This window comes from Podarcis raffonei, chromosome 10 (assembly GCF_027172205.1).
Source record: "Podarcis raffonei isolate rPodRaf1 chromosome 10, rPodRaf1.pri, whole genome shotgun sequence".
In the NCBI taxonomy this organism is placed as follows: Eukaryota; Metazoa; Chordata; class Lepidosauria; order Squamata; family Lacertidae; genus Podarcis; species Podarcis raffonei.
Window position 1 is genome coordinate 73,697,598 of NC_070611.1, and position 13,950 is coordinate 73,711,547.

Consider the following 13,950-nt stretch of genomic DNA (forward strand, 5'->3'; position numbering starts at 1 on the left):
TTCAACGTCTCCTACATTCCCCCACCTCCTACCCATGTTCCCAATTTTTAGGAGATGAAGTTGCAATGTCATCAAATGATAGTAATTCATTAGCAACTTTCATAATCCTCAATCAATGTTAATAAAGCAGCATGATTTTTAAAAGAATGTACTGTCTGATCTCGTGCCCGTCTTCTGATACAGAACTATCCTAAAATGACACTTTAAAGGTTATATTCAGGACTTCCGGGTTAGCACCATCGGCAATGGCGGAATTCCTCTGATCCAGAGGAACCCGCTCCGCGAAAATCGGGTCTTGCCGCCGCAGCGAAGGCGGAGACCCTTTAAAAATCCCAGGCGGAGGAAGCCTGGGAATGTGGGATTCGGCTGACACCAGGAGCCCTACCCACAGGGAAACCCCTTTTCGGGGGTTCCGAAGTGATGTGGGGTGAGCGGCGCGGTGTTTCGAATTGACCGCTATTTTTACGGAGTGAAGCCGCACAGCCATTGCCGGAGAGCGCTGACTTTTTCTTGTGGACAATTGGATTTCAAACAACAACCCGTGAGTAGAACGGAAATTGGACTTTTAAAGTATTTTTAAATTGGCACCGATCGGGGAAGGTCCAAACAGGAAGTCCGCCTCCCCTTTCTGTAAATAAACTGAAGCAAAGAACCTGTCAACTAAGGTCGTGGAGTTTTATGTAAAGGATTTTAATTCTACTGATTGAAATTACCATCAATTTTTCTTGGAAGCAGGGGAGCCTGCAGGAGAAGGACAAAATTTGGGATTTGAAGTGCCACTTCCCTGAACCCGGGATTGGTCCGTGAGAGCCCATTGACGATGAATACATTAATTTGACAGCTGTCAAGTTAGCTGTCAAGATACAAAAGAGGACTTTGTTTCTATTGTCTATCTTTGTTACAAGCTTATGTTTAAAACGAAGGAAGGACTGTTACAATTTAAGGTATGGGACTTTTGGGTCTGTGCTGAAAGGAGTGAAAAGGAACTTGAATCCCTCTAGAGGGAGCTTTGGGACATTGTTTTAAGGAGCAGCTGGGAAATTGTTTTTTGACCTTGGACTGTTTAAGGATGGCGGTCGGGAAGGAAATTGAGTCTGAATTGAACAGGACATTTTTTCTCTTGGGAAAGCTGCAAGACCAGATAAATGTTTTGACTACTAATGTTATAACTTTGGGAACAAAAGTGGGTATTAGTAAAGAACTCGATAAGAATTCAGCACAGGAATCTCCTTCAACTGAACAAACCGGAAAATTTGAGAAGGAGAACTATGTTGTGATTGAAGTGAAGAAAGGGGGAGCCGTAACCCTACAGATGCAAATGGTGAACTACAATTTGAGGCCTGACATGATGGCAACAAGGAGAAGCAAATTTTTGGAGATGGAAGCCTGGCCTGGTTTGGAAAATGAAAGATGGAGAGATCACCTTATGTGGAGATCAGATGGCCTTTGGATTACAAATCTGAGCCAGGTGGAGGTTGGAGTTTCGGGGGCCTTTGGATTTGAAAGGAGCGTGAAACAAGATTTGGAATATCCTATAGGCTCTATTTTTAACCATGGAAGTTTGGCAGGAAGGAATATGATTACCGTTGGGTTGGAGCTTCCCCGAGATCTGGTTTTCAATACCAAAGACTATCAAAAAGACCGGCAGAGGGGACATGAAAGAGATTTAAGAGCCTCGGATTTAAGATCTCCGGGTTGATGGCTTTACGAGATTGATGGACTTTTGCTAGGGACCGAAACCGGGGAGGGGATCTGGTGGAAGGAAATTGGGAATTTAAAGTGTATAGAATATAATTTGTTTTTTGTTTTCTTAATGAGAGATGGGAAATTCGTGGAATGGAATCTTTTTTGACCTTAGGGAAACATCTTAAGAATAAGAGCAGGGCCAGGGCGGGAGAGTGCTAGAGTTCTGTCTGGTCCTGTTACATGGGATCAATTCCAATCTGTTACCTCCGAGGATGTGGACAGGCTGCTTGGACAAGTGAAACCGACCACCTGTCTCCTTGATCCTTGCCCATCCTGGCTGATAAAAGCGAGCCGGGAAGGGCTGGGCGATGGGCTCTGCGGGGTGGTGAATGCTTCCCTCTGTGAGGGAGCCTTCCCAGACCCGCTGAAAGAGGCGGTCATTAAACCGCTTCTTAAAAAAACATCTTTAGACCCGGCCAATTTGGCCAACTATCGCCCAGTCTCAAATCTGCCATTCTTGGGCAAGGTGATTGAGTGGGTGGTTGCTGAACAACTCCAAGCACGCCTGGAGGAAACGGACCATTTGGATCCCTTCCAATCGGGATTCAGGCCTCACCATGGGACTGAAACTGCCTTGGTCGCGCTGGTTGATGATCTCCGGCGGGCTAGGGACAAAGGTGAGAGCTGTTTCCTAGTTCTGCTGGATCTCTCAGCGGCCTTTGACACCATCGACCATAACATCCTTCTGGACCGTCTAGAGGGGCTGGGAGCTGGGGGCACTGTCATACAGTGGTTCCGCTCCTTCCTCCTGGGCCGTGTCCAGAAAGTGGTGGTGGGGGATGAGTGTTCAGACCCCTGGGCTCTCACTTGTGGGGTGCCTCAGGGTTCTGTCCTCTCCCCCATGCTTTTTAATATCTATATGAAGCCGCTGGGAGAGATCATCAGGGGGTTTGGACTGGGTGTTCATCAGTATGCAGATGACACCCAGTCTACCTCTCCTTTAAATCAGAACCAGTGAAGGTGGTGAAGGTCCTGTGTGAGTGCCTGGAGGCGGTTGGAGGATGGATGGCGGCTAACAGATTGAGGTTGAATCCTGACAAGACAGAAGTACTGTTTTTGGGGGACAGGGAGCGGGTTGGTGTGGGGGATTCCCTGGTCTTGAATGGGGTAACTGTGCCCCTGAAGGACCAGGTGCGCAGCCTGGGAGTCATTTTGGACTCACAGCTGTCCATGGAGGCACAGGTCAGTTCTGTGTCCAGGGCAGCTGTCTACCAGCTCCACCTGGTACGCAGGCTAAGACCCTACCTGCCCGCGAACTGTCTCGCCAGAGTGGTGCATGCTCTAGTTATCTCACGCTTGGACTACTGCAACGCGCTCTACGTGGGGCTACCTTTGAAGGTGACCCGGAAACTGCAATTAATCCAGAATGCTGCAGCTAGACTGGTGACTGGGAGTGGCCGCCGGGACCACATAACACCGGTTCTGAGAGATCTGCATTGGCTCCCAGTACGTTTCCGAGCACGATTCAAAGTGTTGGTGCTGACCTTTAAAGCCCTAAATGGCCTCGGTCCTGTATACCTGAAGGAGCGTCTCCACCCCCATCGTTCAGCCCGGACACTGAGATCCAGCGCAGAGGGCCTTCTGGCGGTTCCCTCATTGCGAGAAGTGAGGCTACAGGGAACCAGACAGAGGGCCTTCTCGGTAGTGGCGCCCGCCCTGTGGAACGCCCTCCCATCAGATGTCAAAGAGATAAATAATTACCTGTCATTCAGAAGACATCTTAAGGCAGCCCTGTTCAGGGAAGTTTTTAATATGTAACGCAGTACTGTTTTTAACACTGATTGGGAGCCGCCCAGAGTGGCTGGGGAAACTCAGCCAGATGGGCGGGGTATAAATAATAAATTATTATTATTATTATTATATAAGTATAGATATATAGGTTTGGATGAGAGTTAAGATTGGATAAAGTAAAAGTGGATGGTTATTTGGTGAAAGAAAGAATGGGAAATTATAGTATGATAAGATATAAGGATAAAAATAAGATGAAGGACTGGTTGGAATATTTATATGAATTAGAATATAAAGAGGGGAATTATAGTATGTTAAGATAAATTATTGGGATTAAAATAAAGCTGGAAGGATTTGCTGGAATATCTAATTGAATTAGAATACAAAAATGGGAGGTGTGAGGAAGTCAAGAAAATAAGTGAATGTAAGTAAGTGAGTTAAAGGTTTGACTTGTTTTTTATTTGTTTTTCTCTTTTTTCTCTTTTTTTGGTTTTTGGATGTGTATTTTTTTTCATTTTTTCCCTTCATTTTTGATTGCTCTTTTTTTCCTGTAACCTTTAAAATCTTAATAAAAATTTATTTTTTTTAAAAAAGGTGATATTCAAGGCAAATAGATAAACTGTACTTAGTGGAATATGTAGTACCTTGAATAAGTAGTATTAATTTATTTATGGCCTGAAGATGTGTTATTTCTAGAGACGAATTTATTGCGGTTCTGTCTCAAATATCATAATTATACGATGTCTTGGGGTGTTAGGAGAGCATTAGTTCCTTTGGTGGGGGTCATGTCATGCTCCTTATGGGGTAATCTATCCATCAATGGTCCCCAACCTGCACTCAGTTCTCACCTGTGGCTTCCAGAAGCTGTCAGGATAGAATAGGGGCCACAAGCCCAGGAACGGTTTCAACCGGCCGGCTAAACCAGGTGAGGATACCTGATGGGTCTCCAATCCTTGGTGGGTTGGGGAATTCTGCTGCAGGTGAAAGCAAGCCCTGGTGGATGGAGAGGATGAGAACAACAGTGAATCCCACAGTCAGGAAGGCAGATTCTGCCCATACTGCAGAGGAAAGTGAAGGGCAGATGGAGCTCGTCAACCTGGGAAGCGAGGTCCTCGAGAAGGAAAACTGTGGTCCTAAACCTTCGCTGCCTGGTTTTCTTTAGGAAAAGAAAAGTCTCTAAGAGGGTTGGATGGTGTCCTGCACACCTCCTTCCAGCCACTCCTGCAGCCAAGTTGGTGCCTAACGTACTGCTCTGCTTTCCTTGGGACCATATAAGCCAGGCTGAGAAGGGGCTCTTGTTGTCTAGGCAGCCCTGAACCCCCAAACACACTGTCCACACTTGCTGTACTGCTAACACAGCAGTTTCAGGGGGAGCGATGAACTCAGACCTGTGTAGCAAAATCTCTCCAATGTGGAATATGTAAAACAGAAGTGCTGTTTATATCATACATCAATTATAAAGTATTCAGAATATTTGTCTTTTGAAGAAAAGACCACCAAGTATCCGATGGCCCCTTCAAAGCTAATGAAAGTCTTGTGCCTGGAGCTTTTGGGGGTGCAGGACCAGAAAAGCTTCTGCCACCATTATCCTTCCAATTGGGATTCAGGCCTCATCATACGACAGAAACTACCCTGGTTGCGCTGGTTGATGATCTCCAATAGGCTAGAGACCAAGGGCAAAGCTCTTTCCTGGTTCTGCTGGATCTCTGCTTTGGAGACCTTTGACCATGGTATCCTTCTGGACCCTCTAGGGGAGCTGGGGCACTGCTGTGTAGTGGTTTCCACCCTTCCTCCTGGGCCATGTCCAGAAAGTGGTGTTGGGGGATGAGTGTTCAGGCCCCTGGGTGCTCACTTGTGGGGTGCCTCAGGGCTCTGTCCTCTCCCCATGCTTTTTAATATCTATATGAAGCCGCTGGGGGAGTTTTGGCTGGTGTTCACACGCATGTGGATGATACCCAGCTCTTCTCTTTTAAATTGGAACCAGTGAAGATGAACCAGTGAATGCCCTGTGTTGATGCCTGTAGGTGGTTTGAGGATAGATGGTAGTTAACAGATTGAGGTTAAATCCTGACAAGACAGAAGCACTGTCCCTGTGGGACAGGTGGCAGGCAGACGCTACCAGCCTGCACACTGTCTCACTAAAGTGGTGCATGCTCTGGTTATCTCCTGCTTGGACCACTGCCATGCGCTCTACATGGTGCTACCTTTGAAGGTGACCCAAAAACTGCAACTAATCCAGAATGCGGCAGCTGGACTAGTAACTGGGAGCTGCCATCAAGACCATATATCATTGGTCCTAAAGGATCTTCCCTGGCTTCCAGTGTGTTTCCAAGCACAATTCACACTGCTGGTGCTGACCTTTAAGTGTCATGGCTGCATTTTTCAGGAAAAGAAAAGTGTTGATCTAATGTATAGAGATCATTCCTCGTCTATTGGTTCAAGAAGGTTCTGGTGGTTTTACTCTTTGTGATTCAAAGTGGTGTTTTCTCCAGCTGGAACATTTTAGCTGATAAGGGAGTTTCCTTTCTGCTGAAAGCAGGTGGTGGGATCAGTTGTAATGACATTATGCTGAACCTTCTTGTCTTTGGGAACCAGAAGAAACTGGTTTAAACTGGAGTGAGTCAGGCTTGTTATCCAGTCCCAAGGTTACTCTGACATGGATTTTTTTATAAATCGCACTATTGAAAGTCTCCTGGTCCCACTTCCTATTCTGCTATTCTCTACTCTGCTTGTGTGTTTCTTACTTGAGTGCTGATTTGATATACTAAGTTAGGGTTTTACTGTAAGTTAAGTTTTTCCTATATTTTGCCTTAGGTACTAAATTTCTCTGCTAAATGAATTTTTTGCTGCCTCTGAATGTTTTTTCCTACTCTGCTAACTGTATGTCGGTCTTGGAGATCATTATGGAGGAGCAAGATCTGCGACCTAAAGCCCTAAACAGCCTCGACCCTGTAGCCCTGAAGAAGCGTCTCCACCCCCATCCTTCACTCTGAACACTGAGGTCCTCCTCTGAGGGTCTTCTGCTGGTTACCTCCCTGCAAGAAGTGAGGGTACAGGGAACCAGGCAGAAGGCCTTCTTGGTGGTGGCACCCACCCTGTGGAATGCCCTCCCTTCAGAGGTCAAGGAAATGAACAACTATCTGACATTTAGAAGATAGTAAAAGGTAGACCTGTATTCAGAGGTTTTTAATGTTTGATGTTTTAATATATTTTATGTGTACTGGAAGCTGCCCAGAGTGACTGTGGAAACCCAACCAGATGGACAGGATATAAATACTACAATCATTCTTATCATCTTGTGATTTTTTGTAATTATTTTGGAATTCGTACTGCAATATCAACTCACAAAATGTTACGGGTGGAGAAAATCACAGGGTTGCCGTACACTGTAATCCCACCCACAAACTCTCATTCACATACAGTCTGTAAATTTGGGAAGGTCACACAGCTCACCTGTGCTAATACTGGTAGTCTTTGGCCTGCATAGGCACACCCTGTGTGTTGAGCCTCCAGTCAGAGGTATTGTCTATCATGAAAATGGGTCCTTTGACTGGGAAGATTCATGCAATCACTATCACTGGATGCTGATGGGTTGTATCTCAGCTTGTCAGTCACTCTGACACTACCTAAAAAGAATAAGAGGAACAGAAATGCTTTTGAGGTGCAACTTCTATATCAAGCCGGAGAGCCATTCCATGGACTCTGCACCCCGGTTTCTGATGACAGGTGTACATTATCCTCACCCTCAGCAGAAAAGACATTAAAGATGGAAGCCTGAGAGAGAGGAAAAGGTTTCTGGCTGCTTCCTGGGTGGGATTGCGGAAACAAAGAGCCGCTTCTGAGAAGGCCTCTCCCCTCCGCTCTTCCTCTCGGGATTTCCTCTCCTCTCCAGGGGACCAGTGGTTGGACTGGGCAGAAGCGCTGCGTCTCGACAGGCGTTTATGGGGGCGAGCAGAGGATGGAGCTTGCAGGAAGGAAGGGTGGGGGGACAGGACCCCCCACTTTCCAGGGATCCCTCTCTGGTCGCCTTGAAAGGGTGGTGGATTCCTGGGCCGCAGGGAGAAGCCAAGGTGGCCGCTCTGGAGATTCCCCGCGGGCGCCACGATGGAGACGTCTCCCCAAGGACTGGTCTTCCTGTATCTCTCTCTCCCCCCCCATGCCAATGCTGCCCTTCCCCGCCCCAGGGATGCTCCCCCCCCGACTTCCTCGACCCCCTCCCTCTTTCCCTGAGTCTCCCCTGCACTCAGAGGCCGCCTTATCGGGGCTCACCCACCGCTCGCCCTGCGCGCCCCACATCTCCATCAAGAGCACCCCCCCGAACACGAGCCACACGGGGGTCTCTATCCAGGCGTCTCTCGCGCCCGTTAACCCTTTCATGGCCCGCCTTTCTCCGTGCAGATCCCACAGGGCCCCAGGGATCCCTGTGCGGGGGAAACGGGGCAAGGAGGCCTTCGCGGGGACCCCCTGGGTGGGGGCCCCATGTCCGCCGCTGCCAAGGCGCCTAAGAGGGCCCACGAAAGACGCTTTTGGGAGCTGGCGGGGGTCTCTGGGTCCTTTTCTCCCCTACCCCCGCAACCCCATTACCTCTTTGTCCTCGCTCCCGATTCTCCTTTCCTTTCCTGCAATATCCACGGGGGGGGGGTGTCCTCCCCTGCCGCCCCTCCTCCCCTTTCCGAAAGCGCGCGCCCCTAGAGCTACGGCGCAGAGCAGCAAACCGGAGCAGAAGCTCCACTTCCGGGAGAAGCAGGCAGTTTGGGAGGGGGGCTCTCACCCCCCCATTCACGGAGGAGAGGTCGGATGGCGAGGAGGAGGAGCAACATATTGGGGACGGGATTTGGGGTTGTGGGGGCGGGGTGAGGGAAGGATGTGCCGGGAGGGGAGGGAAAGAATTGAGCGGGGGCGGGGAGGAAGGTTTGTCCCCCCCCCCTTCCACCTGTATATCAGGAGAGCGGGGGAGGGGCTGATCCCGCAATATAATTACAAAGTGGGTTCCCCCCCCCCAATGTTTACATTGTAAAATCCTTCCCTCGCCCACCCCACGCCACGAGCCGTGCGTCCGTGCTTTAGGTATTGGTGCTCTTCAGACCAGGATGGGGGGACAGTTATACGACTCCCCCAAAACCCCAAGTCCCCACCACAGCCTCGGACTAAGGCCAGGACAATGACCATTTGCACAGGCACCTTCCATGCACAGCAGCAAAGAGGCTCAGAGAAGCAGCCTATACAATTGTAGCAAGAAGCGGATACCATGAATCGGACTGTTTCCTCCGACTCTCCAATACTGTATAGAAAACTGTTGAAACGTCAAAGAATCTCAAAAATTAAATGGTTTACCTGCTTCCAGTGGCTAATGACTCCTGTGGAATTGGGGTCTCCAGGGCTCCCCCTGACTCCAGAATCCCTTAGGAGGCAGGAGGCGATCAAGGGCAGCACATGCCCCAGGCAGAAATCCATCCGGATGGTGGATTGAATCCTGATGCTTTTAGAGGAGAAGCGGAGGAAAGCCTTGCAGATAGGGGGATGTGTAAAAACTATTCTGGTTTTTTGGGGAAGAGGGTAGTTAAAAGGTGTGGGAAACTGGGGTTGTGACAGGGGTGGGTGATGGGCTCATGTTTCTAAATTCCAAACACTCCTACTATGTGACACATTTGTGATGTATGGATGATGCTGTGAAAAAATGTATTGTGGGAAATGGGGAGAGGTCTTAAAAGTTCATGCAACCATATGCAATTGTTGTAAGAATTTTAAGGTCTAATATATATAAAATAAATGTTCCAAGCAAGGAAGCAAGTGTGTGTGTGTGTGTGTGTGTGTACACATACACACCCACCACATGTCTGAAGAGCACAGAAAATTTCTGGAACCATTTTCTCCCTCCCAAATTCTCTGCAAGGTCAAAGTGGGAAACCTGTCCATGTCTCTTTGCGCACAAATCCTGTCTTAAGGGCACATTTAAGATATGAATAGGGTGAGCCTGTGACATGGATTCAGGAACTGAACAGCTATCATAACAATAGAGTGGCCAGGATGCCCAGGTATTCCAATCAGGTAACTTGGCAGACAGGAGAGAAACACTGCACTCAGATTTCTGTTGTAGTGCACCCCTTCTCTCATGTAGGTATGATGTCTTGGGGGTGGTCTTGGGCTACACCCCTTCTGTGATGTATTTATGATGTTTCGGGGGGGCGGTCTTGGGCTCCAGGGGGGGCAATTTCAAAATGTCTTTATAAGGGCTTGCACTACTTTGTTAGAGGTCCTCCTCTCTCCTCCCTGTGGGGGGAACACCCTGTTGCAACAGCTTCAGTAAAGATCAGGCTTACTAGCTGCTTTGCTTCTCAATATTCTCTGCTTGGCCTCTGTTATTTCCTCCTACCAATAGAGAACCTACAAAAGGACCCTATATGGGCTCTTGGATACCCCATAAGGGATAAAGGAGCAGCTTCCCCCCCCCTTTGTGTTTGAACCTTGTTGCAACAAATAAAGATCAGGTCAATTGGCTGCTGTTTTGCATATTTAACATGGCTGGAGACTCCTTCTTTTGCTGACCAGAGGGACCCCCGGGGAGTGACACCCTGATGAGCTGGGCAGCGGAGTAACTCTGCACCCCAGGATTTTTTGCTTCTCCCTGCATTTCCACCTGAGCCTCACCCCCTTACCTAAAAGACAGACACAACACAATGTGACAGGAGTGTGACTCCTGCCCTCAGCAAACAAAATAGCTCACTCCCCACCCCCAGAACAAAGCAACCCTGGGATGCTGAGGTCCCCCAATCCTTGAAATGAAAAGGGGGGAGGCTCAGGAAACCTTCAGGGAGCAGGCAAGGAGTGGGGTGCCCAGGCTCCAGAAGCTCCTTCTCGCGGATTCCTCCACTCCACGCCACTCCCCACCGCAAGCCGCCTGCCTCCCCATCACTCCCATGGCTGCTTCACAAGTGTGGGGAAGCTGTGGCCCCTCCGCCTGGAGCTCCAAGTTCCTTTAAGAGCCCAGCGTTGCACAGGGCAGGCTCACCTGCAACAAAACACAACGCAGCTTCCCTGGCAGTCTGGAGCCAGGCTGGGGAGCATCGTGGGGACCCCATATAAGAATATATATAATGATTTATTATTTATCCCCCGCCCATCTGGCTGGGCCTCCCCAGCCACTCTGGGCGGCTCCCAGCCCAATACTAAACACACAATACAGTGGTACCTCGGGTTACATACGCTTCAGGTTACATACGCTTCAGGTTACAGACTCCGCTAACCCAGAAAAAGTGCTTCAGGTTAAGAACTTTGCTTCAGGATGAGAACAGAAATTGTGCTCTGGTGGTGTGGCGGCAGCAGGAGGCCCCATTAGCTAAAGTGGTGCTTCAGGTTAAGAACAGTTTCAGGTTAAGTACGGACCTCCGGAACAAATTAAGTACTTAACCCAAGGTACCACTGTACGGCATTAAACATTAAAACACTTCCCTAAACTTCCCCAGAAATGTGCCCCTAGAAGAAATGTGCTTCCCCAATCAGAGGCAGCCGTCCTTCTCTGGTGCTCAAGTGCTGCCAGTGGGCTTCCCAGAAGAGGCCCCTGCTTGGTCCCTGGGAGGACAGGGCCCCCCTTGGGCCTGATCCTGCAGGGCTCACCTGATGTTCTAATGCAGGTGAATCCTCCTTTGTCCTTCAGGGAGAACAGAGTTTCCCAAATTTGGGTCACCAGCTGTTTTTGGACTACAGATCCCACCATCCCAAGCTAGCAAGACTAGGGATGATGGGAATTGTTGGCAGGCCATGCAGGTGGCTCTGGCAAGTGAGCCCAGCTGCATGGGACCAGGGTGGGGGGAATTCCTTCAAGGATTCCAGAAGTGGCCATCACCTTTGAGTATAGGGGTCAGTGCCCCTATTCCTCCAGCAGGAGCGATTGTGGGGCTTCCTCACCCTCTTCCATTCAGCTCCGCCATTCCCAAAGGGCAATTCTTCTTCAGCCATTGTGGGAGCAGACCGGCTGGAAGCTGAAGCGGCTTCCCTTTGAGTAGGCTTTGCTTTGCTTTCTGCTGACCTCAGTCTCTTGGATTGTGGCCAGGTTTCCTCTTCCATTTCCCTGAATGCTGAGCAGTGTTGGATGTGTGGGGAAGCAAAATTCACCCCATAACTTTTCCGCAGGGTTCCCTCTGCAGCACAAAAGGATGGGAGGAGGGAGGAACACATAGTAATAAATGGAGACTCCAATAAATGGAGAGAAGAAGAAAGTGGAGTCCCCTATAGATCAGTATTGGGACCCGTGGCTTTTCAACAGATAGGAGTGAGCAGGGAGGGGGCAAAGTTTGCTGGTGGCAGTAAATTGTCCAGGATTGTTCAAAGAGAGATTGCAAGGAGCTCCAAAAAGAGCTCTCCAAACGGTGTGATTGGACAGAAAATACAGCTCATTGTCAAGAAAATTAAAGTGATGCATGTTGGGGGGCAGGGAAACACGATCTTAATATCATGTGCAGGATCATGGGGTCTGAACTGGGTTTCTCTGTGTGCTCTAGGAGACCAGGGGAGAGGGGAGCTGGTCGCAGACGGAGGGGGAGTCTCCCTGGATGCTTCAGTAGCCGGGCTCTTCTGGGTCTCCTAGCCCCTCCTCTCCTCCCTCTGGGTCTGAACTGCTCTCTGTCCCAGTCTCTTCCTGCTCACCAAACCCTGTTTCCTCCTCAGCTTGCAACACCTCCCCTCCCGTTCTGCTCCCTTTTCTCCCTCTTTCTGCTCATTGCCATCCCACCACCAGTCCCCAGGAACTGAGCCTTCTTCCTTTGTGGGTCTCCCAGCTGGTGCCTCCCCCCCTCCCCCAGCCAGTCCATGACAGCAAAAGCAGCCATAGCAGTAAAATCAGTATGATAGTAATATACACTCTGGCAGGAAAACTCCCTAGCAGCATGATTGAATAACTTCTTCTGGGAATATGGGAAAGTACTATCTTCTCCAAACTCCAGAATAAGCACGACTCTGGGGTTGCTCCATGGGGTTCATGAGTGAAGATGGGCCCCCCAGGAGACTTCCTGTAGCCCCTCCTTCCCCATCCTGCAAATAGGCTTGGGGGGAAATCTCCCATTCAATTTCAGTATTTCAAGTTTTTTTCCAGAATGTGTAGTGGGCAGGGATGAAGTTCTGTTAAATAAGTACTGTTTGGAGATCATGCAGTGGTGGGGATGACAGAGCTTGGTGCAAAAACCATCTTGCATGCTGGAGCAGAGCAACTCCAGGGCATGAGCTAAGTAGCAGCAGGGTAGGGGCCACGTGTAGAGCAAGTCCCACACTGAGGTCAAAAACGCACACAGAGGCAGCAGGACTTCTTCAGTAATAGTTTACTGAGCTTTCAAAGCATACAGTTCTCCCTGGGTCCCCAGTGAGGCACAAAACTTTGCTCCTGAGAGCAAATCCAGTTTCAGCAGTAAAATCATACAGCACACAGGATATCTAAGTCAGGCAGACACACCGGCAGAAGGGAGCAAGGGAGGAAAGAGGCTGGAACAACACAGGGCAATGGATGTGCGTGTGTGTCGCTTCCTGTCGCCTGGGAGGGAAGTCAACAACTCGGCATCTGCAGGGGCTTCATGAAGCAAAGCTTTATGCTGGCTATTCCAGGCAAACATGCAACTCAAAAACATATGCCGTATCAGTTGTTTTTATGGGGTTTTTTCTGTCCCCCCCAAAAAATATTCATTTTATAACACAAATAAAGAACACAAACAGAAAAACAAACAATACAAACAAAGTCTTGTCATATCCTTATTTTCCTATACATTGTGAAGTGGGCTTCCCCAAGTCCCACCTATCTGATTTTCATTTTACTTCATCTTTAGCAATTTACATATATCAACGTTTCTAACCATCTTTTTTTTTTTAAATCACACTTAAAATAACTTCACATTTTATCACTTACAAATAATACTATTTTAAAATACATTATCTTCTACTTCTAACCCAGAAATAGTACCTCGGGGTAAGAACTATGCTTCAGGATGAGAACAGAAATCGTGCAGTAGTGGCACAGCAGCAGCGGGAGGCCCCATTAGCTAAAGTGGTACCTCAGGTTCAGAACAGTTTCAGGTTAAGAACAGAACTCCGGAATGAATTAAGTTCTTAACCCGAGGTACTACTGTATTGTGTCGATAGTTTTCTTGATGTTTAGCTGATGGGTACTGGAGAGGTGTCCAGAGATGTATCTGATAGAGTGACCAATTGTTGCACTTGTGTAACCCTTTGATACATACTAGTGAAGATGCTACTCGAAAAGTATTCTGGGTGAAGGGGGGAAGTTTTAAAAGTCGATGTAAATTGTCCAGGGTTGCTCAAAGAAAGAGAGATGCAAGGAGCTCCAAAAGGACCTCTCCAAATGGGGTGAATGGGCAGAAAATACAGCATCATAAAGTGATGCAAAAAAACCTACACCCATTAATATAATGTATAGGCTCATGGGTCTGAACTGGATTTCTCTGTGTGCTCTAGGAGACCAGGGGAGAGGGGAGC

General features: G+C 48.6%; 1 protein-coding gene across 5 annotated transcripts in view; it reads right to left on the bottom strand.

Annotated features, from left to right (window-relative positions):
• Positions 1-13,950, bottom strand: part of LOC128421948 (oocyte zinc finger protein XlCOF6-like) — a 43,400-nt gene that overhangs the window by 11,147 nt on the left and 18,303 nt on the right. For 2 of the 5 annotated variants that reach the window (XM_053405324.1, XM_053405320.1), the window contains exon 2: positions 4,323-4,467. The gene's annotated coding sequence lies outside the window, so the exon portion shown is untranslated. Of the gene's footprint in view, positions 1-4,322; positions 4,468-6,927; positions 7,112-8,058; positions 8,369-13,950 lie in introns of those variants that run through there. The other 3 variants (XM_053405321.1, XM_053405323.1, XM_053405325.1) reach the window with 3 other exon arrangements.